Raw genomic sequence first — 24306 nt, forward strand, 5'->3', positions numbered from 1 at the left:
CAAATGCCATGGCAACATCAGGAACTTACCCTGTATGGTCTACAAAGGGGAGGTATGAATAATCCACCTCTTGCTTTGCATACAATCAAGAAATAACCATAAAAATGGGCAACCAGCAGCCCTCAGTGCTGCTCTGCCTATGGAGTAGCCATTCTTCATTTCTTTACTTTCGTAATAAACTTGCTTTCATTTTACTCTATGGACTTACCCTGAATTCTTTCTTGTGTGAGATGCAAGAACCCTCTCTCAGGATCTGGACTGGGACCCGTTTCCGGTAACATCTTTCTGGCAAACCATGGAAGGTACTGTAGTAAGGAAACCCCCCAACCCAAAGGCTAATTTTGGGTAAGTGGTGGGGTCTGGTAACATCTTTCTGGCAAACCAGGAAAGAGACGATACTGAAGAACCTCCCACCCCCAACCCAAAAGAAATAGACTGCAGCACTGATTGGCCGACTTTGGGTAAGTGGTAGGACACCCAGGTAAAGGATGGGATTGGGTTAGAGACCCAACTTAGGGGAGTTAGAGTCTCTCCTAAGACAGAGTGGGTTATAGGCCCCTCTTAATAAAAGGCAAGGATGCTTGACCAAGCTTGGGTTTGAGGTCCAACTTAAGAAGATTAGAGTCCTTCTTAAGATTTAGAGGATCAGTAAAGTCAATTTTGACTAAGACCAGGTTTGGCACTATGGGATGTTAACTGCTATTCTCTTTGGATTAACCTGCCTTGCAGTCTTTGCTGACAGCTACAGGTGACAAAACTAGGGATGTACAGGACCATGGGACATGGGGAGTTTTTTCCTTCCCAAAAGGGGAAACTTGAGAGCTGATGGGACTGCTGGAAAAGATCCCTTCACGACTGACAAGCAGCTGCCTGAACTTATGAGCAATGGGTGGGTCTGTCTCTGGCCTCCCTGAGATCTTCACCTTACCCACCCTGCCTTAGGCAATGCTTTTCTCTCTCTCTCTGTCTCTCTCTGCAAACTAGTTAAATGAATGGTAAAAAAATTACTGTTTATCTCCTCTGTAAAGTTTTGATTAATGGGAAAAAAAGGATTTGTGAGGCTAATCTCAAGCTGTAGCAAATCTGTTGCACTTTGTGCTATGCATTTGTCTTTCTGTATCTTTCTGTCATAGAGAGGGTTACTTTAGATAGAAAATGGGCTTAGAACCTAAGCCTGCTGTTCAAAATGGCCCAGGAAACTGGTCAGTCATGTCCTTAGGAGCTTGACCTTGTAACCGTGGCCGTGCTTTCTCTTTTCACAATGGTGGCCTGGTTTCAGGGTTCAATTCCTGGCTTAGGAGTGAGCTCTTCCTGATTTAATATCTGCATGACCTTTACCATTTTTTATTCTTTCCCTCCACAAACTGTCTTGAATTTCCTTTCTCAGAGTACCTGTGAGGTTACTTTTAGTAAAGTTTAAAAGCCAGAAATATTTGCCGTTTGGCCAGGCTAAAGATGAGTAATAAAAAATTCAAAAGGACATTTTTAAAGAGTGCTATGGTTAAAAGTCAGCTTAATTAAAAGTGGGTATTCAAGCTCTAACAGCCTGGAGTTCCTTGGGAAAAAACACAGGAGGTGCCACAGACCCTGTTTTCGGGGGAGGGGGGGAAGAACAACCTCTGTTTTCCTCATGGAACCCCAGGAATTAAAAGTAGATAGCGCTCCAGGAATTAAAAATAGATCTCTCTCAAAATCTAAGGCTTTGTTCTGTTTTGCATTGCATTATCTGACATTTTTGACTTTTGGGAGCATCAGAAATTACTTCACATTATGAGACAGCTCTGGTGTGTAATAACTAGGTAGGAAATGTCCTTTTGGGGATGGGCTGATTCCCTCTTTTGGGGATCCAGAATCTGATATAAAACTGGGACCCTTAATTTTGGGGGATCTGTTTTGCCTTCCAACTATGTTTGCTTATTACGCCATTAAAAACTACATGCTTTCCTGGCCCTGGGGTCCATCCTGAAGCCAGTAATTCAATTAAGAAACTGGCAAATAGGCCAGATGCAGTGGCTCACACGTGTAATACCAGCACTTCGGGAGGCCAAGGCAGGCAGATCACAAGGTGAGGAGATCGAGACCATCCTGGTTAACACGGTGAAACCCCATCTCTACTAAAAACACAAAAAATTAGCCGAGCATGGTGGCGGGCGCCTGTAATCCCAGCTACTCAGGAGTCTGAGACAGGAGAATGGCATGAACCTGGGAGGTGGAGCTTGCAGTGAGCCGAGATCGTGCCACTGCACTCCAGCCGGGGCGACAAAGCAAGACTCTGTCTCAAAAAAAAAGGGGGGAAAAGAAAATAAACTGGCAAATGAAAAATACTACAACTACTAGGTCTTCTTCTGTCTGTGTATTTCTATATGTTTTGTGTATGGTGCTTATGTATGAAAGAGCTTTAATTGGCTTAAGAATAATAAGAGCTTAAATATTTTAAAAGAGAAGTAAAAAGTGTAATGCCTTTTAGTTCACATGACTTTAGTAATCTTTGGAAAATAAAAACAGTTTTACGTGGAAGGTGTGTAAAGAAAGTGAAATGTGTTTTTGGTAAAAAATTATAAAAAGTCATGGGAATGTGGATTTCTGGCCTAAACTAAAGGGTTAAAGGGTTGTTTTAAGTTAGACAGGATAAAGCTGAAGGTTTAAACAAGTTGTAGAAGGTCTGTGAAAAAATTAATCTCATAAAATAAATTCTGTGTGTGAACAAATTGGCTAAAGTTAAAGGGATATTCAGTTTTTCTGTAAATTAAACATTAGAATAAAAGCACAACAGGTTTTTCTTAAAGCACTAATCTAATCTGCTCTTTAACAAAAACTTGTGAAGGGTTATAAAAGGTTTATAAGACTCTTATCTTGGCCAGGTGTGGTGGCTCACACCTGTAATCCCAGCACTTTGGGAGGCCGAGGTGGGTGGATCACCTGAGGTCAGAAGTCCAAGACCAGCCTGGTCCACATGATGAAACCCCATCTGTACTAAATATACAAAAATTAGCCAGGCATGGTGGCAGTCGCCTGTAATCCCACCTACTCGGGAAGCTGAGGCAGAAGAATTGCTTGAACCCAGGAGGCGGAGGTGGAGGTTGCAGTGAGCCAAGATCACGCCATTGTGCTCCAGCCTGGGCAACAAGAGCAAAAACTTCATCTCAAAAAAAAAAAAAAAAAAAAAAAAATTATCTTATCTTATGTTCAAACTGATTAAAATTGGATAGATTTTAATTTTATGAGGTTTTATTAAAAATTGGAGTTGACATTAACAGTATAATAATATAAAGGTGAAAATTGACTTATTTGGTAGAAAAATCATATAGACAGCATTGTCAAATATAAAATAGTGTTTGGCTTTCTTTGGGTTGTATTTGCATAAATGTGTTATTGGTATGTGTTCCAAAATTATGAGAACCTCCTATAATTCTGATATGACTTAGTGTATGTTATCAATAGTTATAATTATTATGTGAAACTGTTATACACCACAGAAGTAACCAAATTTTCTTATTAATTGTGGCTTTAATAGTGTCTGTCCTAAAACTTTTTGCCATCTACAGATGATTATTGTCTTATGTTGATCCTCTTCAAAAGGTGGCTTATCATCAGCTTCAGGACTTTGACAGACATTCTTAAATGCAAGTTTCTGATAACTTTGGAGACTGTGAGATTAGAATAGAGGAAAAACTTTCAAGACTCTCATGGAGAGCTCAAATGTTCATGACAGAACAGGAGTTCTGTTCAAGCAGAACAGGAGTTAACTGCATGGACTGAACTAATAAAAAACTGAAGTAATCTTTTTTTAATTTTTTGCTTAAAACATTGCTGAATCTTTTTGTTTTCCAGAGCCAAGAAAACTTTTCTTTTGAGTTATTTATAGCTTTTAACAACCGAGTATACTTCTGTAAACAAAATTTGGAGCATATTTGTTTCTCTCTACCTGATTTCTCTAGAATTTGGAAACTAGTTGTGAGTATTCTTAACTTATGGCAATATAGTTATTTGCATAAGTACAATAAGAATCGGTTTTCTTTTGTAATAGGACATGATTGGAGAAATTGGTTATTTTACCAAGGCATTGTCTGGAATGGTATGCTTTCCTTTAAGGAATCAAACTTGACTTGAGCCAAGATAGAACTATTAGAAGCCCCTTGGGAAAACTGGTCTCATATCTTGTCTACAAACCATGTACAGGGTTCCTGACCTGTGGTAAGTAAAGGATGTCACTTTCTAACAGGCCCCAGAGCCCCAGGGTATCTTGGGACCTCGAGGAGAGTAGTTTACCCAACTCATAGGTATTTGAAGGTACAAACCCGTGGCTGGGCTTGGCTTTAAAAAAAAAAAGTCTTATCTGAGATTCTGTCTATGGAACAGAGTTCCATCAAAGCCAATTTAAAGAGCTTAGGTGAAAAATAATTATTCCTGCTGCACTTTATACAAGTAATCATGCCAAGTATAATAAAGCAAATCAGTCTTATCAGGATTTGTTGTTAGTAAAAATGGGAAACTGGAGAGAGAAAAAAAGAAAAATTATGTTTCAAGAACTATGGTACACCTGTTATTAGATTTTAGTCTTAGTTGTTTTTTGAGTTTGTTTCTGCAATTTAGGCTAACCTTGCTTATTGCTGTGAACCAACCAGTGATGTCTGACTGCTGCTCAGAAGAAACAAGAGGGAGGGATAATGTAAAAATCTGAATCAATATTCTAATTCTGGGCACACTGTAATCATCTAGCAACCCCATATCAGCATGGTTTCAACAGTTGGCCAGTTCATGGAAAGCCTTCTTATTTAGTTTACTTGGAATAATTTTACTTATTTTGCCTTACTGTTATAGAATATAGTGCTGTTATACTCTGTGTAGGAATGCAGGATAAACTTACTGAATGCTTTCTTAAATCAAACAATTATTAGTCTTCCAGATATCACCTTTTGTCAAAACTCAGAGTTATGAATGGCCCTCACCATACTGATGCTTTCTGACTGAGCTCCTCTCTACCCTGAACACAAGAGACCCTAATAGTTAGGCAGGAATATCATCACCCCTATTCAGCCCGAAGAAGTTACAGAAGATGAATCTTTGTCCCTTTACAACTCTCAGGATTAAGGGTTCTCTTATAAAAGGGAGGGGGAAAATGTCAGAGGTGTTGGTACCAGAGCAAATTCATCTTGAATAGGGTCTGGGCAAAATGAGGCTGAGACCTACTGGGCTGCAATCCCAGACTATTAAGGCATTTTAAGTCACAGGATGAGATAGGAGGTCAGCACAAGATATAGGTCATAAAGACATTGCTGATAAAATGGATTGCAATAAAAAAGCCAGCCAAACCCACCAAAACCAAGATGGTGATGAGAGTGACCTGGTCGTCCTCACTGCTACACTCTGACCAGTGCCATGACAGTTTACAAATGCCATGGCAACATCAGGAACTCACTCGGTATGGTCTACAAAGGGGAGGCATGAATGATCCACCCCTTCTTTAGCATATAATCAAGAAATAACCATTAAAAATGGGCAGCCAGCAGCCCTCAAGGCTGCTCTGCCTATGGAGTAGCCATTCTTTATTCCTTTACTTTCCTAATAAACTTGTTTTCACTTTACTCCGTGGACTCGCCCTGAATTCTTTCTTGTGTGAGATCTAAGAACCCTCTTTTGGGGTCTGGATCAGGACCCCTTTCTGGTAACACCCCCACCTTAAAATTCAGTGACTTCCCAATGCTCTTGGAAGGAAGACTGAAGTCCTTAATATGCCTAACATATCCTCACATGTCTGGTCCCTGTCTCATTTCATAATGTGCTTCCTCTTGCTCTCTGTGCTTCAGTCACAGCAACAAGCCTTTTTCCATGCTCCTCCCACATTGACCTTCCCTTTGAACTATTCCTTCTTCCTGGAATGCCTGGAATTACTGGAATGCTATTTACCCACACATCCCCTTCAACTAGTTATTTCCTACCTATCCATCAAATCCCAACTCATCTATGGAGTCAGCAGCCTTTCCTAGCTCTTTTCTGTCCAATGAAGACAGTTCCATTTTTTGCACCTCTCACATCATGCCTTGTTATCAAAATAGGAATTCTTCATGTCTTCAAGTGCTTCTTTGACTTATGCACCTCTACTCCTCCACTGGACTATAACTATATGAGAGCAGGGACTATGTCTGTCTTACTCATTGCTCTAACCATAGAGCTTTGCACATTGCCAGATATTTAGCAGGCACACAAAAGTTCCTCTTTACACCTGTAGATCCAGCTTCTCAGGAGGCAAAGGAGGGAGGATCACCTGAGCCCAGTGAGGCTGAGGGTGCAATGAGCCATGATCACACCACTGCACTCCAGCCAGAGCAACAGAGTGAGATCCTGTCTCCAAAAAAATAAATAAATAAAGTTACCATTTGTTGTATAAATGAATGACTTCACTAAACTCTGATGAATTAAAGAACTATTCTAGGTGCTCTAGAAAGAACTACTCTTTTTATTCTTTAAGAGTGACTGTTTTGGAGTCTGAATAATAGTTTGATTGGACAGTAGGAAATGCTTTTCATCATGAAGGGGGTTATCAAATGCATTGAGAGAACTGATTCAGAGATTGCTAGCTGTCAACATATCCCTTCTCTCCTATCTACATTATTGAGTAGCAAAGTGCCCAGCTAAAAATATTGACATGCCCTCAGCTTTCCTTAAAGGTAAGTATGGTTGGTAAGATTAAAAATAAAGTGCAAAAAAAAAAAAAAAAAAAAAAAAAAGATTAAAAATAAAGCAAAAAAAAAAAGATTAAAAATAAAGCCCCAAACAGAAGGTAGACTTTGGGTAAAATCCTCAAGAGGATTGACTCAGCTGGGAGGCATGGCCCTTTGCCTCTTTCTTCTTTTCTCCGTCTTTCTACCTGAAACATTGGCTTAAGCTCCAAAAGCCATCTTGGACTATAAGGCTCTCTTAAGAACAAAAATATGCAGTAAAAATGGAACAGAAAACCACAAGGTTCCTGGGTCCCCAGTGACCAAAACACAGCCATACATTCTTGGTCTTACTACCTGCCAGTATTTTTTCTAAGAGCAAACAAAACAAATCCTTGTGCTTTTGAGCAACTGAAGTCAGCTTTCTACCCTGCAGTCAAATACAATTCCTAATTGATGTGACAGTTAGTGAAAAGAAACAAACTCTGCCCTTAAATACCTCAATGCCCGACAAATTCCTGAAGATAAGATAGATGAGCCCAGAGTGGCAAGAATTCATCAGGGTTAATCATTTCCAATCACATCCCTAAGGCAATTATTTATAAATGAGCCAGGGTATTTGATTATCTATAAAGTATCCAGTGATGGACATTTCACCATCCACTTCATGATGAAAGGCATTTCCTATTGTATATCCAAAATTATCAATCACACTCCAAAAGGGTCACTCTTCAAATACAAAACTTAGGTGATGTTCAGACTGGCTAATAACTCAATATTAGTTAGAGAGTTTTTACTTCTAAATTCTGTGAAGAATATAATGAAATTTGCAACTTTATTTACATGAAATCAGCTCAATTTAAAAGGGCGGTTGGAGATAGCATTAAGTGAGCACTTAGTCTGTACCAGGCACTGTAGCAGATGCTTTGTATAAATCATCTTATGTGAACCTCCCAATGGCTCTGTAAGGTAGATATTGTACTCATTTTATAAATAAGGAAACCGAGGACCAGAAAAGGGAAGTGATCTGCTCAAGGTCTCTCAAACAGGGCTGGGATTTAAACACATCTGCCTCCACATCCTGTACTATTTCCACTACTCCATTCTGCTTCCAAACCAGCGATTGTTAGTATCTTGAGTGTGTGCTTGAGATCTCACTAAGTCCTATTAATGAGCAAACGCTCTTCTTCATGGCATTTATAGTAAGACATTTTTATGGGCTGAATTGTATCTTCCAAAGAGATATGTTGAAGTCCTAACTCCTAGTACCTGTAAATATGTCCTTATTTGGAAAGTCTTGATAGATGTAATCAATTAAGATGGGGTCATACTGGATTAGGGAAGTCTGTCATTCAGTGATTGTTGTCCTTATAAGAGGAAAATCTGGACACAGAGACACACAGAAGAATGTCATAGGAAGATGGAGACAGAGATTGGAGTGATGTGTCCACATGACAGGGAACATAAAGGATTGCTGGAAACCACCAGAAGCTAGGGAGATGCAAGAGTCTCCCCTAGGGCCATTGGAGGGAACAGGGCCCAGCTGGCATCTTGATTATCAGAGAACTGTGTGGGAATACAATTCTGTTGTTTTATGCCACTCAATTTGTTATAATTTGTTGCAGTAGCCCTGGAAAAATAACAGAGAAGTTAGCTGGGACTTCGGCCTGCCTTGGCTTTAGCAATAATGTATGTTTTGTTGAGTATAAAGCGAGGCCTGTGTCACATGATATGGGGGTGGTACAATGGTCAAATGGAGCTGGGAATGTGTCCAGTACTTCCTCCTGCCCCATCCAGGAAGACACTGAGAAGGGTGTGAGAGATAGAGGGTGGCAGATGGAATGAGGGAGGCAGGACCACGTGTGGTGGGTGGCTTGTGTTAAAGAACTGAGCTGGGCCAGCGAGATGTGAATAAAGAATACGTGTTCTGATGGTGAGGCAGGAGCCCTCGTTACTTGATCTAAAGAACTGAACACCTCATGTTTTTCCAATTGCCCAAAATAAGGCCATAAAAGGTAAACCAACTTGGACCTGTGTTTTGATTATGAGCATCTGTTAGGCTCGGACCAGTTAAAACCCATTGACTAGGGACTGACTCCAATTTTATATTTTATATAATGCCAAGGACATTGTTAGTAGGTTCATTAAAAGGTTCAGTTAACTGATGCAAATGCTTAGAAGCACTGGGGAGATAATTACTCAACATGTACACCCTGAAATGTATGAAATTATTAATAATACAAACCCAAGCCAAGACAATATTCTTGTTAAAAATGAAACTAAGTAGGAGACAATGGAAGTGAAAAGTATCTGAAGTTGTTTTTTTCATTACTTGGCTTACCTCATGGTGGAAGCACCCATTTCAAAATAGTTTCTAAATGTATGTATAATAAACATTTCAAAGACAATAATTGTAACAATAGTTATAACATTCTGTTAGACTAGTCACCTTCCAACAAAGCCAGTAAGCTTAAATACATAAATCTTACCAAAGCTTCTGTCTTATCAAGGTGAACAACTCATTTCAGTTTACCTAGGAACATCCCAGGTTTAGCCCTAAAGGTCCTGCATCCCAGGAACCTCCCCAGGCCTGGGGAGACCTGAACATTTGTCCCCCCGCCTCTAATAAAGAAGAGTATGGTCGCATGAGCTAGCACTAAAGGGCAGGAAACTGATCCAAAGATCCAAAAGGTAAATTCAAAGAAGAATCTTATGGGGTAAATACTGGTCCAAGGGATGAGGCTAAAACAAGGCCGGCAGGCTGAAAAGCAAAGACGAATTTTCAAGAGCACTCACATTGGCTTCTCATGACCACAGGGTTGGTTTCTTCTAAGGCGTCTCTCTTGACTGTCGGTGGCCATCCTCTCCCCGTGTCTTCACGTTGTCTCCCCTGTGTGTATCTGTGTCCTAATTTCCTCGTCCGATAAGGACACCAGTACTGGATTAGGGCCCACCCGGATTGAGGCAGGAAAATAGGGTCTGGAGGGATGGAACCTAAGCCCATTTCATGCTGACTTCCTAGAACTGAATTGAAAGGAAAATCCTAACTTTCCAGCCTAAGTAACAAAAGGATCAGACACTATTCCCTTTGCAAACCCCCATCTTTTCTGCACAGCAGATGGGAAATTGAAAGTACCTCTGATTGGTTGATTTTTGCAACCAATCAGATATTTGCATAGGAATGTGACCTTTGGAACTTCACTTCAGCCTCTGGTTGGTTGCTTTCTGCAACCAATCAGACTGATGGTGGGCCACCACTTCATTTACATGAGGAGAACACCAAGTGGCCAATGGGAAATCTCTAGAGGGTATTTGGACCCAAGAAGATTCTGTACCAGGACTCTTGAGCCCCTATGCTGGGGCCCACTCCCACCCTGTAGAGTGTGCTTTGTTTTCAATAAATCTCCGCATTTGTGGCTTCATTCTTTCCCTGCTTTATTTGTGCATTTTGTCCAATTATTTGTTCGAAACGCCAAGAGCCTGGACACCATCCACTGGTAACAAGATGACCTCGTTTTACCTTAATTACCTCCTTAAAGACCCTATCTTCAAATATAGTCACATTCTGTGGTACTGGGGGCCTAAGACTTCAACACATGAATTTTAAGGGGAAAGATACTAAACATAGTGGATGACTTCTGGGAAATACAATTACAGCCCTGAAAACATCAGCATCACCCGAAGTCATGTATGTTGGAGATTTAAGAAGACAGGCAGTTCCCGGATAGCTTACCTACATTTCATAGTATTCGTACATTCGTACGTTTCATACATTTCATTTTTAAAAAGTGAGACTAACAGGAACCACAGAGGAACTAGCACAGGAGGAAAAAAAAATAATGAACGACAAAGAATCAGTTCATTCATGGCATCTAACATTCACACTGCACTTGATAGTCTGTGAGCATTTTCCACCTATTATTTCATGCATCTGCACAACAAGCCTGCAAGCCAGGGTCCTTACTCACAACCAAAGGCCCCCACACCCAGTTCCAACCACACGGGTGCTTAAGTGCATGGTGACCATATTATTTCTTGCTCTTGGCTTTGTGCTCTCTGTGGCTCATCATAAGATATTTATTCCAGATCCCTTCCCGGTGACACATGTAGATGCTGTTTCATCAGAGGTTGAGTGGGTCATGAAGGCCAAGGCCAGCAGTTTTGGATGCCTCCATGAAGCTGGATATCACTTACTTGTTAGCATCCCTCTCTGGCAATCATCAATAACCTCTTTTCAAAAGTACCTCCTTATACAAGACTCTCATCAACTGATTTCATTATTTTTAGCACTGAAATCTTGGTCTTCAAGCTCTCTGCTCTGACAGAATGTCTGATAACCTGAGAAATCAGTTTCACCCCTGAAACTAAACTGGCCATTATTTCCTAATTTTAAATTATGACATGACAAGCCTTCACCCTATCTCTTTGTTTCTTATTTCCTTGAACTCTCCCACCCTTACCAGCAGCCAACACAAATCACAACGCAACGCAAAGCCACAGAACACACCGTGAATCGGACAGTTTCAGAAGATGTCATTCACACAATGTGCACAGAACTTCCTGCACAGCCATCTCTGTGCCCCTGCAAAAGGCATGTGGTATGAGGCAGTAAAATAAGTATAGTCTGTGTTTGGGTATGAGAGGTGGTGGGTGGGGTGTGAATACATCCAAGATATGCTTTAGGACGAAGTCAAAAGAGAACTGAGAGTGAGAAAGAAGACTGGAATGACCTCCAGTTGTCCATCCAGATCCCTGGAGACAGATCTTCATGTGCTAAATTAACTATGTCCCTTATCCTCTGGCTTCTAGATGGGCTGAGGTAATGGAAAAGACTGCAGAGGGTGGAGGGTGGGATGAGAGAGCAATTGGGGTATTTATCCTCCCCATTTCCTCCTCACCAGGCCCCAGTTTGACAATGTTGCATTCCTCTAACCGCAGTTTCAGCTCCTGCCAGGCTTCCCTCTCCAGCTAATCCTTTCACAGGTTCTAGGAACTATTCTCCCCAGCTTCTTTTGGCCTGAGGATTCTAACAGCTTCCCACATTGCTGGGCCTGCGGGGCTTCATCATTGCTTGCTGGTTTCCCTTAACTTTGCTGACACCATAGAAATAATTCTTCAGTTAAACTCTCTTCAATCACTCCTTTATACAGTCATTTACTCAGCAACCATAATTGAGCAACTTTGGTAGGCCTTGTGTCATTCACCGTAAAAGAAACAAGGATGAATAAAACTAGTCTTTCCCCGAAGAGAGTTTTGAAGCATCTTTTTTCTTGTTCTGACATCAGACCCTGCCCTCCCTATGAGGAGGGAGGGCACCAGACCCTGCCCTTCCAAACACTTGGAATTTAACCAGCCACTCCTCAGTTTCTTGTACCATGATGGCCACATGAATGAGGCTTGGCCAATTATGATACTCATCCCCTGCCACAGTGAGTGGCTCAGGGATGAGCATGTAACCCAACAATGACTTCATCTCTCACTGGTAATTTTGTGAGAGCTACGATAGAAGTTTTTTTCTTTTTTCTAAGCTTGTTAATTGTGAGGGTGATGGGTACCTGAAGCTGTTGATGGCCATGTTGGCTTCCATATTGGAGAGAACCAACTGAGAATTCGGTCAACACAGAAGAAAGCAGAGATGAGAGGTAGGAAGTGTGAGAAAGACAGGTTCCTAACATTCTTTGTACACCTTGATCCAAATGGATCTGAATTCCACCTCTGGAATTTTCAGTTACCCAAGGTATTTTGTTTATGTAATTTGAGTTAGATATCTGTCACTTGCAAACAAAACAGTCCTGAGTAGTAAAAATGGCCTCCTTTACTAATTCATGCTACACCAATCGTCCAAGGCACCAAAGACTTGTCAAGGGAAAGAATTCCTTCACATAGTCACTAACAGTATCTTTTGAGAATGGGGAGCAGGTAGAAAAGAACATTCCAAAGTACAACACACTTTGATGAGACAAGAATGTTAGATCTTAACTTTAGGGATTTTCCCTATATGTCTTGAAATTGAAAGGTATTCATTTTAACATAAGTAAACAGGAAGAGCCAAGTCCTTATCAAGAGATAATATGCCCATATCAAGATACACAACTGATCCTTGAATCTTGACATCAAGATTTTGTTCACATAATAATAAAGTTGAATTGCCATGTGCTTCTGTCAGATAATGACATTTAGGTTGATGTTGCCATTACTTAAAAAAACAAATCAGAAATAGCAATCTCTCAGCCGGGCATGGTGGCTCACACCTGTAATCCCAGCATTTTCAGAGGCCAAGGCGGGTAGATTGCCTGAGGTCAGGAGTTTGAGACCAGCCTGGCCAACATGGTGAAACTCCAACTCTACTAAAATTACCAAAAATTACCAAAAAACAAACCCTATCTCTACTAAAATTACCAAAAAAATTACGAAAGTGGTGCATGCTTGTAATCCCAGCTACTCGGGAGGCTGAGGCAGGAGAATCACTTGAATCCGGGAGACAGACTTTGCAGTGAGCTGAGATCGCGCCACTGTACTCCAGCCTGGACAACAGAGCAAGACAGAGCAAGACTCTGTCTCCAAAAAAAAAAAAAGAAAAGAAAAGAAAAAGAAATCATAGTCTCTGAAAACAAAGAGCAAAAACTGTATTTTGTCCTTTCCATTTAATACTCCCTGAAAAATAGTCACAATTTTCCTAGCTTAATGCAACATGAAAATTTGGAAATAAAACCTAAATTATTTTCATATTCCTCACTCATCAACACTTACAACAAAAGGCCTCTTTAGCATATATAGCACACAAACCAAGAAGAACAAGTTTTGTTTGGATCAAAACAATCAAATATATTGCAATTTTCTTCCTCAAATAGGAGCTTTTCATAACCAAATTCAAGGAGGAATAAATCACAAAATGTTATATCCAGATACTTTTATTAATGTGACATTAAATCTTAAAAATCCCACAGCTACTACTTTGAACAATCTTAAAGGATCCAAGTCATTTTCATGAAATATCTTGAAGAATGTTTTTCAATGCTTCCTCAATTTAATTATTTAAGCCAAAGTTCTGGAGTGTTTAGGCTTTGGGGCACAAGTGAGAGAAATAAAAGCTGGAGTTACAAGAGCAGAGCTGGGAAATGGTTGAGAAAATCGTCAAGAAACATAAAAGCTTGAGGGACTCAGAGAGTTTACACACATGTTCACAGCAGCATTGTTCACATTAGCCAATAGGTGGAAGGAACCCAAACATTCGTCAACAGATGAGTGGATAAACAAAACATGGTATATACACACAGCGAGACCTTATTCAGCCTTAAAGAGGAAGGAAATTCTGACACATGCTATGACATGAGTGAACCTTGAGGACATTATGGTAAGTGAAATAAGCCAGTCATAGAAGGACAAATATTGTATGATTTCATTTACATGAGGTGCCTAGAGTACTCAAATTAATAGAGCAGAATGGTGGTCGCCAGAGGCTGTGGGGAGGAGGAAGTGGGGAGTTGTTGTTTGAAGGGTACAGAGTTTGAGTTGGGGAAGATGAAGTTCTGGAGATGAATGGTGGTGATGGTTGCGCAATAATGTCAATGTACTTAATGCCACTAAACTGTACACTTAAAAATGGTTAAACTGGTAAATTTTATGTTATGTATATTTTATACTACGACCAGCAACAAAAACCCTCAAAAATGCTTAAAGGAACAGACAGACATGTGGGCACGTGAAACCAGTCAGGATGTGTGACAGACAGAAGGGTGGGGATTCCAGGGACCCGTGTGCATGCGTCCTCTCTAAAGAGAACACGCATCACTCAGCTCTCCGATTGCTGCCAGGCAGGAAATGGACCCAGTAGTATATGCGGATATTATGATTTTTCAGGAGAAGCCTGAAATCTGCATTTTTATAAAACATCCGCTATTTTTTTAAGTTAGCAACAAATTTTTAGAAGTTTTTAAAAAACTACAAGTCAAATAAAGGGTGTCTGCAAGCCTCTAGCTGACACCTGATTTAGTGGTGAATTAGCAGCATTCTATATACGAAGGCTGCACTGGATCCAGGGCAGAAAGCCGAGTCCTAACAGTATTAGCTTGTGCAGGGAATTATTTCCAGAGTGTGTTGCTGGCCTATGCATTCACAAAGGAAGGCCTAGGAATATATCGCAACCATAACCTTATTTTCAGAAGCTTTGAACAAGTGGAAATGGGGTATTTTATGTGTGTGTTTTGTTTTGCTTTTGTGTGGCTAAAATGAGAGCTTTTGGAATTCTTGTGTGTATGGAACAGGCTGTTCATTTATTGACCAGTGTGATAGATTCCCACATTAGTCTCAGACTAGAAATGAATGCCCCTTTGAAGAAAGGGTAGAATAATAAAGATGTGAGCAGCATTTATCCAAATTACATGAAGAGCAACTTAGCAGTATTAACACCTCTCACTCTTACAAATGGGGCTGTGTGGGAGCCTGAATTTTAAAACAAAATCAATGTTTTAATTTTCTATCTTATGGAGTTGAAGCTGGGGATGGGAGAATGACTTCTAAATAATTAAGTATCTTATAACAAACTAACATGAACTGTAACTAAGTAAAGGCAACTCTGAAACAGAACTCATAGCTCTTTTTTTTTTTTTTTTTTTTTTTTTTTGAGACGGAGTCTCACTCTGTTCCCCTGGCTGGAGTGCAGTGGCGCGATCTCGGCTCACTGCAAGCTCCGCCTCCCGGGTTCCTGCCATTCTCCTGCCTCAGCCTCCCAAGTAGCTGGGACTACAGGCGCCCGCCACTGCGCCCGGCTAATTTTTTTGTATTTTTAGTAGAGACGGGGTTTCACCGTGGTCTCGAACTCCTGACCTTGTGATCCGCCCGCCTCGGCCTCCCAAAGTGCTGGGATTACAGGCGTGAGCCACCGCGCCCGGCCCGAACTCATAGCTCTTAAAACTCATCCTCTATTCTTCAAAATAATCGATTTTATTTGTCGTGTTTTTCTTATTATTGCTATGCTGTAAATGAAGCAAATAATGTCTTTTGAGTAAGAATGTGATGTAATTCATTGATTGCTAGGCAATAATATTCAATTCATTTTAACAAATGTATATCGAGCACCTTTTCAATGCTCAGAATTGTGATGGGCACAGTAGGTAATACAAAAAAAATTGTGTCCATCCTCCTCTCACAATTAACACTCCACCCAACAATACAGCTTACATTTCAAATAGGGCAACAAGGAAAGCAAACGTAAAGCAATCAGCGCACAGACGAAGGCAGAGACTACCCTGTGGCTCCCCTTGAGTTCCACAGGGAGGAAACATTTTGTGCCCCAATACCCCTAACTCTTGCTGGGGGTACCCTTGTTAGGGCACATGTGTCAGAGCTGGCAGGGACACCAGAGGACATGGAGCAGTCTTCCACCTTCAGATTTGATATTTATTGCATAGATGAGGTATCTGAGGCTCAGTTAAGGGATTTTTCCAAAGGCACCTAGCAAGTGGAAAAAGGGTCCAGAACCCGGAGCCCAGCTTCTGAGGTGTGGCCCCCCAGCCCCACTCCACTGCCCATTGCCTCAGCAGCAGCGAGGACTCTTCCTCCACTGCAGAAGCACTTCCTGAGCTCCTCCTTCTGCACACCAGGCTCTGCCCAATCCCGCCGATGTCTGGAATGCAGTTTGTCGCATTTATGAAAGTTTAACGGCAAGATCAAGGGAAAGGAGAAAGAGAGAGGTGGGTGAGCTCTCGGTTTCTAGCTGGGCCTCACAATTCTTGTGCCTCTCAGGGGTCACTACAGGTCCAAGGCCTGGTCCTCAGCTCTGCACATGCAGGAATTTGATTTTATCAGTTCACTCGGGGTGATGAGACCCTAAGGGACCAACCCACACCAACTAAATGATCGAGGCACTGACTGATAAACCAGAAGGCCACTTTAGTATCCTGGGAAACATATTGTCAGGGGGATCCGGATATGCTTCTCTTGGGCTTTGAAGTCCTTTTGGGGAAACCAGATGAGTTAAGAGGAGACTCTGGAAAATACAGACTCAGAGGAAAGGAACTTTGGTGGACTCAGCTCCACGCCAACCTCCCAGCTGTCCCTGTGCCTTCCCTCTCCTCTACTGTCCTTGCCAACGATTGCCACGTCTCTTCTCCCTAAACACACTCTACCCCATTCTCTGCCTGTTCAAATCATATTAATAGTTAACACCTATTGAGTGATTGAGTGCTTGCTTACTATGGGATGGGCACAGTTCTAATAGTTTTATATAATTTCCCTAACACCCAATTCTCTCTTAAACAAGAGAATAATGACAGTCCATACCGCACAGTGTTAGGGAAATTATATAAAACTATTAGAAATAAAGGCTCAGAAAGGTTAAGTAACTTGCCCATAGTGAAGCAGCTAGCAAGACACCACCAGGATTCAAACCCAGGCAGTCAGACCCTAGAGCCCATGTTGGTTGTTTTTTTTTTTCTTTTCTTTTCTTTTCTTTTTTTTTTTTTTTTTTTTGAGACAGGGTCTCACTATGTCACTCAGCCTGGAGGGCAGTGGTGCAATCACAGCTCACTGAAGCCTTGACCTCCTGGGCTCAAGCAATCCTCCCATCTCAGCCTCTAGAGTAGCTGGGAGGCACTCTGCCCCCTCAATGCCTATCTCACTGTTGTTTGCAATTGAAAAACCTCAAAACAGCATGTAAAGAAATAACAACTGTTAAATATGAAAGTCAACATTACATGAAAATCAACAGAAGAGAAGAGAAACAGAAGAGAAACAGAAGAGGGGACTTTTTTAATCCCTTAAATACAAATTTTTAAATAAGTGAAAAGGCAACTGCCTGAAAATTTTGATAGGCATAAGCTGATAATTTGTTCCAATGGACATCTGGGATCATTGTAGCAGGTGGAGTAAGCAAAGAGATATGGTAGTTCTGTTAGTACAAAATTATATTTACAAACACACACGCACACGCACACGCACACAAACACATACACACAAACTGCTACTGAACATCTGCGGTCACGGAGACTCAAACCATATCCGCAAGTGTGAAGACTTGCTGGTTTAACCTCCACACGACTTCAAGTCCCTGATTATATACTTAGTTCCTGATTATATAGTTAAAAACCAATTATTTCCCAGTGAGTATTAAGATCATTGATATATACACTGGGCATTTTAATCATTAGCTAAATAAACTGAGTTTTAAATCCTAGGCACTGTGAAGGTTTACACAAAGCCTGTATGTAATTTACCAGTCATTTTAATGCCAGAACAGCTTAGATTTCAAATAGGGGGCACCTAGCAAGAGCCCTTCAAGTCTTATCCTTCTACTTGATCAAAAAGTAAAGACAAAACCATCCTGTGATTGTCTTTCTCAAAAAGTTGCAAATCTTAATAACAATTTTCTTTGACTAAATATCATCATCTTTCAGAATTATAACCTAAAAAAGGCCTAGGATGTAGGCCTACCCCTGCACTTTGGATTTCCTAGGTCTTTAAATTTGTCACATAAGAATCAGCCTGTGGTCCAGTCTGCTTTTCCTGGGCCCCAAAACCTTTATTACAGCTGGCCAGTTATTTGTAATAGACCTGAAAATGTTCAATAGTGATGTGGGTTGTTTTGCATGGACAGTATCCCTTCCCATTTCTTGTGGTACTAACATGTCCATTGTCACGGGAGACCACACTCCCCCATTCCCAGTCCATGTGCTTTAATGCATGTGTGGGGAGTGGAAGGAGACTTAAGCCCTTTCCAGGGATGGACAATGACCCACGCCTGACCAATCAGCTTGGCTGCCATGTTTGGTTGAGCAATAGGCATGAAACCAATTCAGGGTAATAAGAATCAAACCTGGAAACTTTGCTGTAACTATGGGGAAAGAGAAGCTTTCTGCTGGAATTGTTCAGTGAATAGATAAGCCCAGAGCTTCTGATGGTATCTCGAGATCATGTAGAGAGGACGTGCCTGCGGATAAAATCAATCCAGACGAACACAGAGCCAAGAGATAGATTTCTGATAATATTGCTTGAGACCTTGATCCAGGCAAACCTTTGCCTTTATAATTACATGAACCAATTAATTTGATTTTTTTTTTGTAAGCCCCTTTGAATCAGGTTTCTAACATTTGTAACCTAAGGAGATGTAGACTATATAGATACAGATATATATAGATTCTTTTAAGTAGAAACTTTGTAAAGATAACAAAAAATGTTTATCAAAGTATAAAATGAGTTTGTACCAGAGATGTTAACTTCTTGCCATGAACTACTTCCCATTCCAGTGTGCACTGCCTTTCGCACAATCCCCTCCTCAGGGAAATGGCCACTAATGAGACTAAGATAAAGAGCAACATGAAGGCAGGTAACTATTTTGCTGACCGGGCTCCAACAGCTTGTGTTGCCTGACTCAGTGAGCTGGACCAATAGGAATCTCTTGCTTATAAATTTATGCCAGGAGATGCTGAGGGAAATTGAAGTCTCATGGTACAGCCTTATGGGTTTGGTTGACCTTCAGGCGCCATATGTAAGATAAAGAAACAAGACAGGAGAGAAGAGCAGGGGCTAGTTGAGCAGAGACCACATGACCTCTGAGAAAGAAAATGGCTCCATTCCTGATTTTCCAGTCCCTTGTTTTGAACGCCATGAGGCCCAGCTGTACTTTGATTCACTGTCATGGAATCTTTTCCAGGAACAGATCTAGAATAGTGGTTAGAAATCATGGCTCCAGAGTCACCTCCTGCGTGCGACTCACTTCTCCCACTTCCCACACAGCTGCCTTAGAGAACATCCTCTATGCCTGCTCCTCCATAGTAAAATGGGAAAAATAACACACTACCTCCCAGGATGGGCGAGAAGATTCCATGAGATAATATACTCAGAACAGTGTCTGGCACATAGTGAGGTCTGAATCAATAAGAGTAGTAGTCATTGCTACAAGAACCCCGATACTCAAATTAGTTTGAGTGACATCCTAGTCCTTTACCACCAAGAGGGCCCTTCTAGAACAACATTTTTTTTTTTTTTTTTTTTTTTTTTTTTTGAGACAGAGTCTCACTTGAGTGCAGTGGCGTGATCTTGGCTTACTGCAACTTCTGCCTCCCAGGTTCAAGCAATTCTCCTGCCTCAGCCTCCCAAGTAGCTGGAATTACAGGTGTGCACCGCCATGCCCAGCTAATTTTTTTGGTATTTTTAGTAGAGATGGGGTTTCACCATGTTGGCCAGGCTGGTCTCAAACTCCTGACCTCATGTGATCCTCCAGCCTCAGCCCCCAAAGTGCTAGGATTACAGGCGTGAGCCACCACACCCAGCAGAACAACAATTTTCTAAATGGTTAAGTATAAATATATTTTGATACAATACATATAAAACTATTATCATATATTTATATACCTACAGCTATGGGTAGCACAGGAAAGTGTATATATATTAAGTGTGTATATATTAAGTATAAATATATTTTGATACAATACATATAAAACTATTATCATATATTTATATACCTACGGCTATGGGTAGCACAGGAAAGTGTCTCGGATGTGTGGACACATCCCTGTTCTCATCCTTATCCTGCACTGTGCCCTGATCCTCTAGGGTCCTGCACTGAACCTTCAGGGCTGGTTAATTTCATACACCAGGGCTGACATGCCAGCCTCTAAGACTTCTCTCTTTGTCTGCAACTGCTAGAAGCTTAGCCTCCTCTTCCATTGCAGTCTATAGCTCTAGCTATTTCTGCAGCTCCTTGTTCTTGTAGGGGAGGTGTCCTGTGTGTAATGCATGCACTCTGCAAAAAAACGCAGAGGCCATGGAATTAGGAGAGTTTCTATAGACCATTCTGTCTTTCAGTATGTAGACAACAGCTAAGTCCAACCCATAAGCCTTCTCTCATTACTCAAACCACTGTCCTATGACGCTTCCTGTGTCAAGTGGGCCCACCCCTTCTGAGGTTGGAAAGAAAATTCACCTGAGGCTGGAGGGTTTTGATTTTTCTACTGCTTTGTCCCCGTCTGTGAAAACCACACAAGTTAAGTTCACAGACTTTGTCCCTTTCCAAGTAAGTACTATTTAATCATTCTGAACTGCTGATGTATGCTTTCTAGCCCTTTAAAAAAAAAAACTGATTTTACTAAAGAACGATGATATAAATCAACTTTCAAAGACACTTTTTATTTTAGAAAATTATTTATCCACAGCCTAAATATATGTGTGTATCTATTATACATATATATATACACACACACACACACAGAAATATTCTTCAAATCTGTTCCCCAAAATGCATTATGAATAAGAGGCACACAAGAGTCCTAAAAAGGAACAAAAGTCGGAGTTCTTAAGGAAAAAGTAAGAATCTTTAACAATGGCCCTGGTACATTTTGTTTTGCATTCTTTTCTAAAAGACAATAATCAAGGAATTAAATCTATACTCCCCAAGGCCTTTCTCCCACCCTTCTGGTAAAATCAAGGTATGAACTTTTTAGTACAATTGCTACTCTAAAAATCAGAGAACCAAAATATTCTTACAGCTACAGAAGAGGGCTAAGGAAAGAAGGGCTGAGCTCATTCAGCACACTCCAAAGTCCCAAGCAAAGGGACATTCTCATGTGGGAATAAGCCACTTTTTGACTTTAGAGACGGTCCCTTGAGTTACAAGCTGATTATGTCCTAAGTTTCTTTCTAACCTGAAATGTTTAGAATTTAGAACGTATTCTCCTCTAACAGCAACACTATAAGTACTGATTTATGTCACCCTAAAGAAAGCGTTCCTGAGAAGTCACATAGTTTTGTCTTGAGGGCCCAGCCACAACTGGTATCCTTTTTTTATGGAAATGCATTTAGAGTTCCAAATAAGACATAGCGTCTCAGTGCCTCTGACCCTACAGGACTGTCACCAATGCCAAGACACCAGTGGTGGCCAAGGCCTCCGTCCTTCCCCTCACCCCACCCACGCTGACCTGCAGAGGGAAATCTCAACAGGCAAGAGTAGGGGCAGGAGGGGCTTTTCCTGCCCCTGCTCCTGGTCCCCACTTGGCCGCCAGCAGAGAAGGCAAAAAGCAGGAACTAGAGGCCAGCAAGGTACAGGATGGGGGAGGGAAGGAGACTTGGCTGAGACTTGAGCAGGCGAGCTCCCCCGCCTCAGCTGGGGACTGCCTGTGCTCTTAGCTTTCATTTCCACTGTGGGTTGCTAAGTGCTATACATAATGCAAAAGTAAATAGTTACACAGCGCAGTTTGGCATACACAAAAACACACATCAATCAACCAATGGGGGAAAAATACTCTCAAAGTTTCTAGGTTTATTTTTAGATCCTGGTTGACCAGTTGAGTAACCTAAATGCCCAAAGGAAGAGAAGTTGGGGCCGAAAAGTGTAGTTATTTAGAAACAGAGGACACTGACACCGAAGATCTCTAAGACCATCTGAGCTTATAAAATATGCATCAGTCAAGTCCTTGGGTGTTTTAAATGCCTCATGGTAGTTCTGTGAATAGGAAACAGCCTGCAATGCACTCGTAAGACGTGCTGGACGGAAAACATCCTCCTGCATTGCAATCAAGGCAGCAGAGTAGACGCAACACAAAATATTGATATCCTTTTGTAAAGGTCTAAGGACAACAGCAGGAGCTACAACAATACTAAAGTAGTAAATTCTTCAAGGAGAGGAAAAGTGTTTTTTTCACCTTGTATTTCCCACATCTGGCATAGTGCCGTGGACAGAGCGGGTTCCCAATAAATGTTTGTTAAATAGGAATAATAATAATAATGCTCCTGGAAGAGCCGTCAGTTCTAGGCAGCCTTTTTGAGATTCTCCTCATAGTGGTCAAAATAGCCAACTAAGATTAAAGTTTCAAACACAAATTTATCACTAAGAAAGGGAACCAGAAGGACAACCACAAAAACAGACAGAAGTATATAAAATAATGAACTATTGGATTGGAAAGCAGGAACAACCGTGCGTGAATCATGGAGACTGGCTCAGCCTCATCCCCTGTAAACTGAGATCGTATTTGTGGCCCTCCTACGTCACAGCAATGCAGGATCAATGAATGTGAAATCGTTAGCAGAAGCACTCTGAGCTTCTCAGACCGCGCACTCCCATGACATCCTAATATTCAAGTTCAAGGCAAAGATGTGGGGCCTGGGAAATCAGGTTATTCTCCATGTAACCACCTAATTCCAGGTAAATGCAAATTCTTCCCTGCCTTAGAAAAATACTCTCCTGATTATGGTACCACTAGTTTATAGCTGAAAAAAAAAAATGGACACATAAAAGGGATAACTTCTCATGGAAATGAAAGGGTTTTTTTTTTTTTCTAAGCCTCATTCTATAAAGGGTGATGGGCCAATTCATTAGTAAGTTAAAGGAGAAAAGCAATCAGTTTGGCCCCTTATTTCCTCCTCATCCTACACAAAAATAAATTATAGTTGGATTAAATAATGATTTTTTTGAAGGTTAAGAATGTTTTAAAACCAGCAGACAGCAGAGTAGCAAACCCCATAAAAGCACAGAGCAGGCTGTCCTGTCAGTGGAAGAAATTGCAGGGAAACATTTGCCCACTCGCCAATGTCAAACTATGTCAAATGGGCAAGTGATATACTAATATTTGGGGAAATATTTGTACCAAATGCGCCAAAGATATTTTATTATGATAAAGATCTTATGTCCACAATATATATTTTAAGTAAAAAATAAAGCAAGTTACAGAATAATATGTATACTATGACTGAGAATATCAAGCCCCCTTTGTATCTTTAAAATGAAGTGTATTTGTGTGCATGCACAAGGAGAAAGGTAGGGAAACACCCAGGCCTTTAGCACTGGCTCCCTGGGAGAAGAAATGAGCCATCAGAGCTTTTTCTTTGTGGATCTTTGTCCTGAATTGTTTCTCTTGTTATCACAACCATATATTGCTTTTAAAATTTGAAGGACATTTTTTTTTAAATTTTAACTGATATGAAAAACATTGAAGGGCAAAGAACATGTAACTGAAAATTAGGAAGAGAAGAAATGCAACTAGTATATAATAATATAAAAAAGAAATGTTCAGCCTCAGTAGTCATCAAAGAAATACAAATTAAAAGAAAGTATTTTGGATTGCCTAGGACAGTCCCTATTTCTGCCTGTCATTTTGCTGTAATTATTAGAAAGCACCCCACTTTCACTCTCAAAACTGTTCTGATGTGAACAATAAATTATACGGTCATCCTAGATGTAGCCAAGAAATATTTCTTGGCCAGTTATAATGTGCTACCTACTAGGTTGGGCACTTAGATTAGTTAGTGAAAGTATTTTGAAGTGATGATGGTCAAGGCATGGTAAAGGAAGATGAAATCGACACAGTCACACAACATGAATTGCTGTAACCCATTTGGAAAAGTAACTTGGCTTTTGCTAAAAATGTGTTAAGAGTTTTTAAATGTTCAAACCTTCCATCTATTAAATTCACTAAAACTATATCCTAGGATATAATGTTAAATGGAGAAAAATGTTATTGTACAAAAATAATAATAGCAAAAAATGTATATAAAATGTTGACCAAATGTACAAAAACTGAATGACTAAGTAAACTGAGGTATAATCCATTCAATGAAATATTATATATGCAATAAAGCATTGTCTACAAAGATTGCAGAATAAAACATAAAATGTTTGGGACATATGGTTAAATGAAAAAAATAATTTTAAAAAATA

At 40.6% G+C, this 24306-nt stretch overlaps 1 protein-coding gene across 5 annotated transcripts in view; it reads right to left on the reverse strand.

Moving 5' to 3' along the window:
- NCALD (neurocalcin delta) overlaps nucleotides 1-24306 on the reverse strand; it is a 446402-nt gene that overhangs the window by 408648 nt on the left and 13448 nt on the right. The gene's annotated exons all lie outside the window — the stretch shown is intronic.

The sequence above is a fragment of the Theropithecus gelada genome, chromosome 8 (assembly GCF_003255815.1).
Source record: "Theropithecus gelada isolate Dixy chromosome 8, Tgel_1.0, whole genome shotgun sequence".
NCBI classification, from domain to species: Eukaryota; Metazoa; Chordata; class Mammalia; order Primates; family Cercopithecidae; genus Theropithecus; species Theropithecus gelada.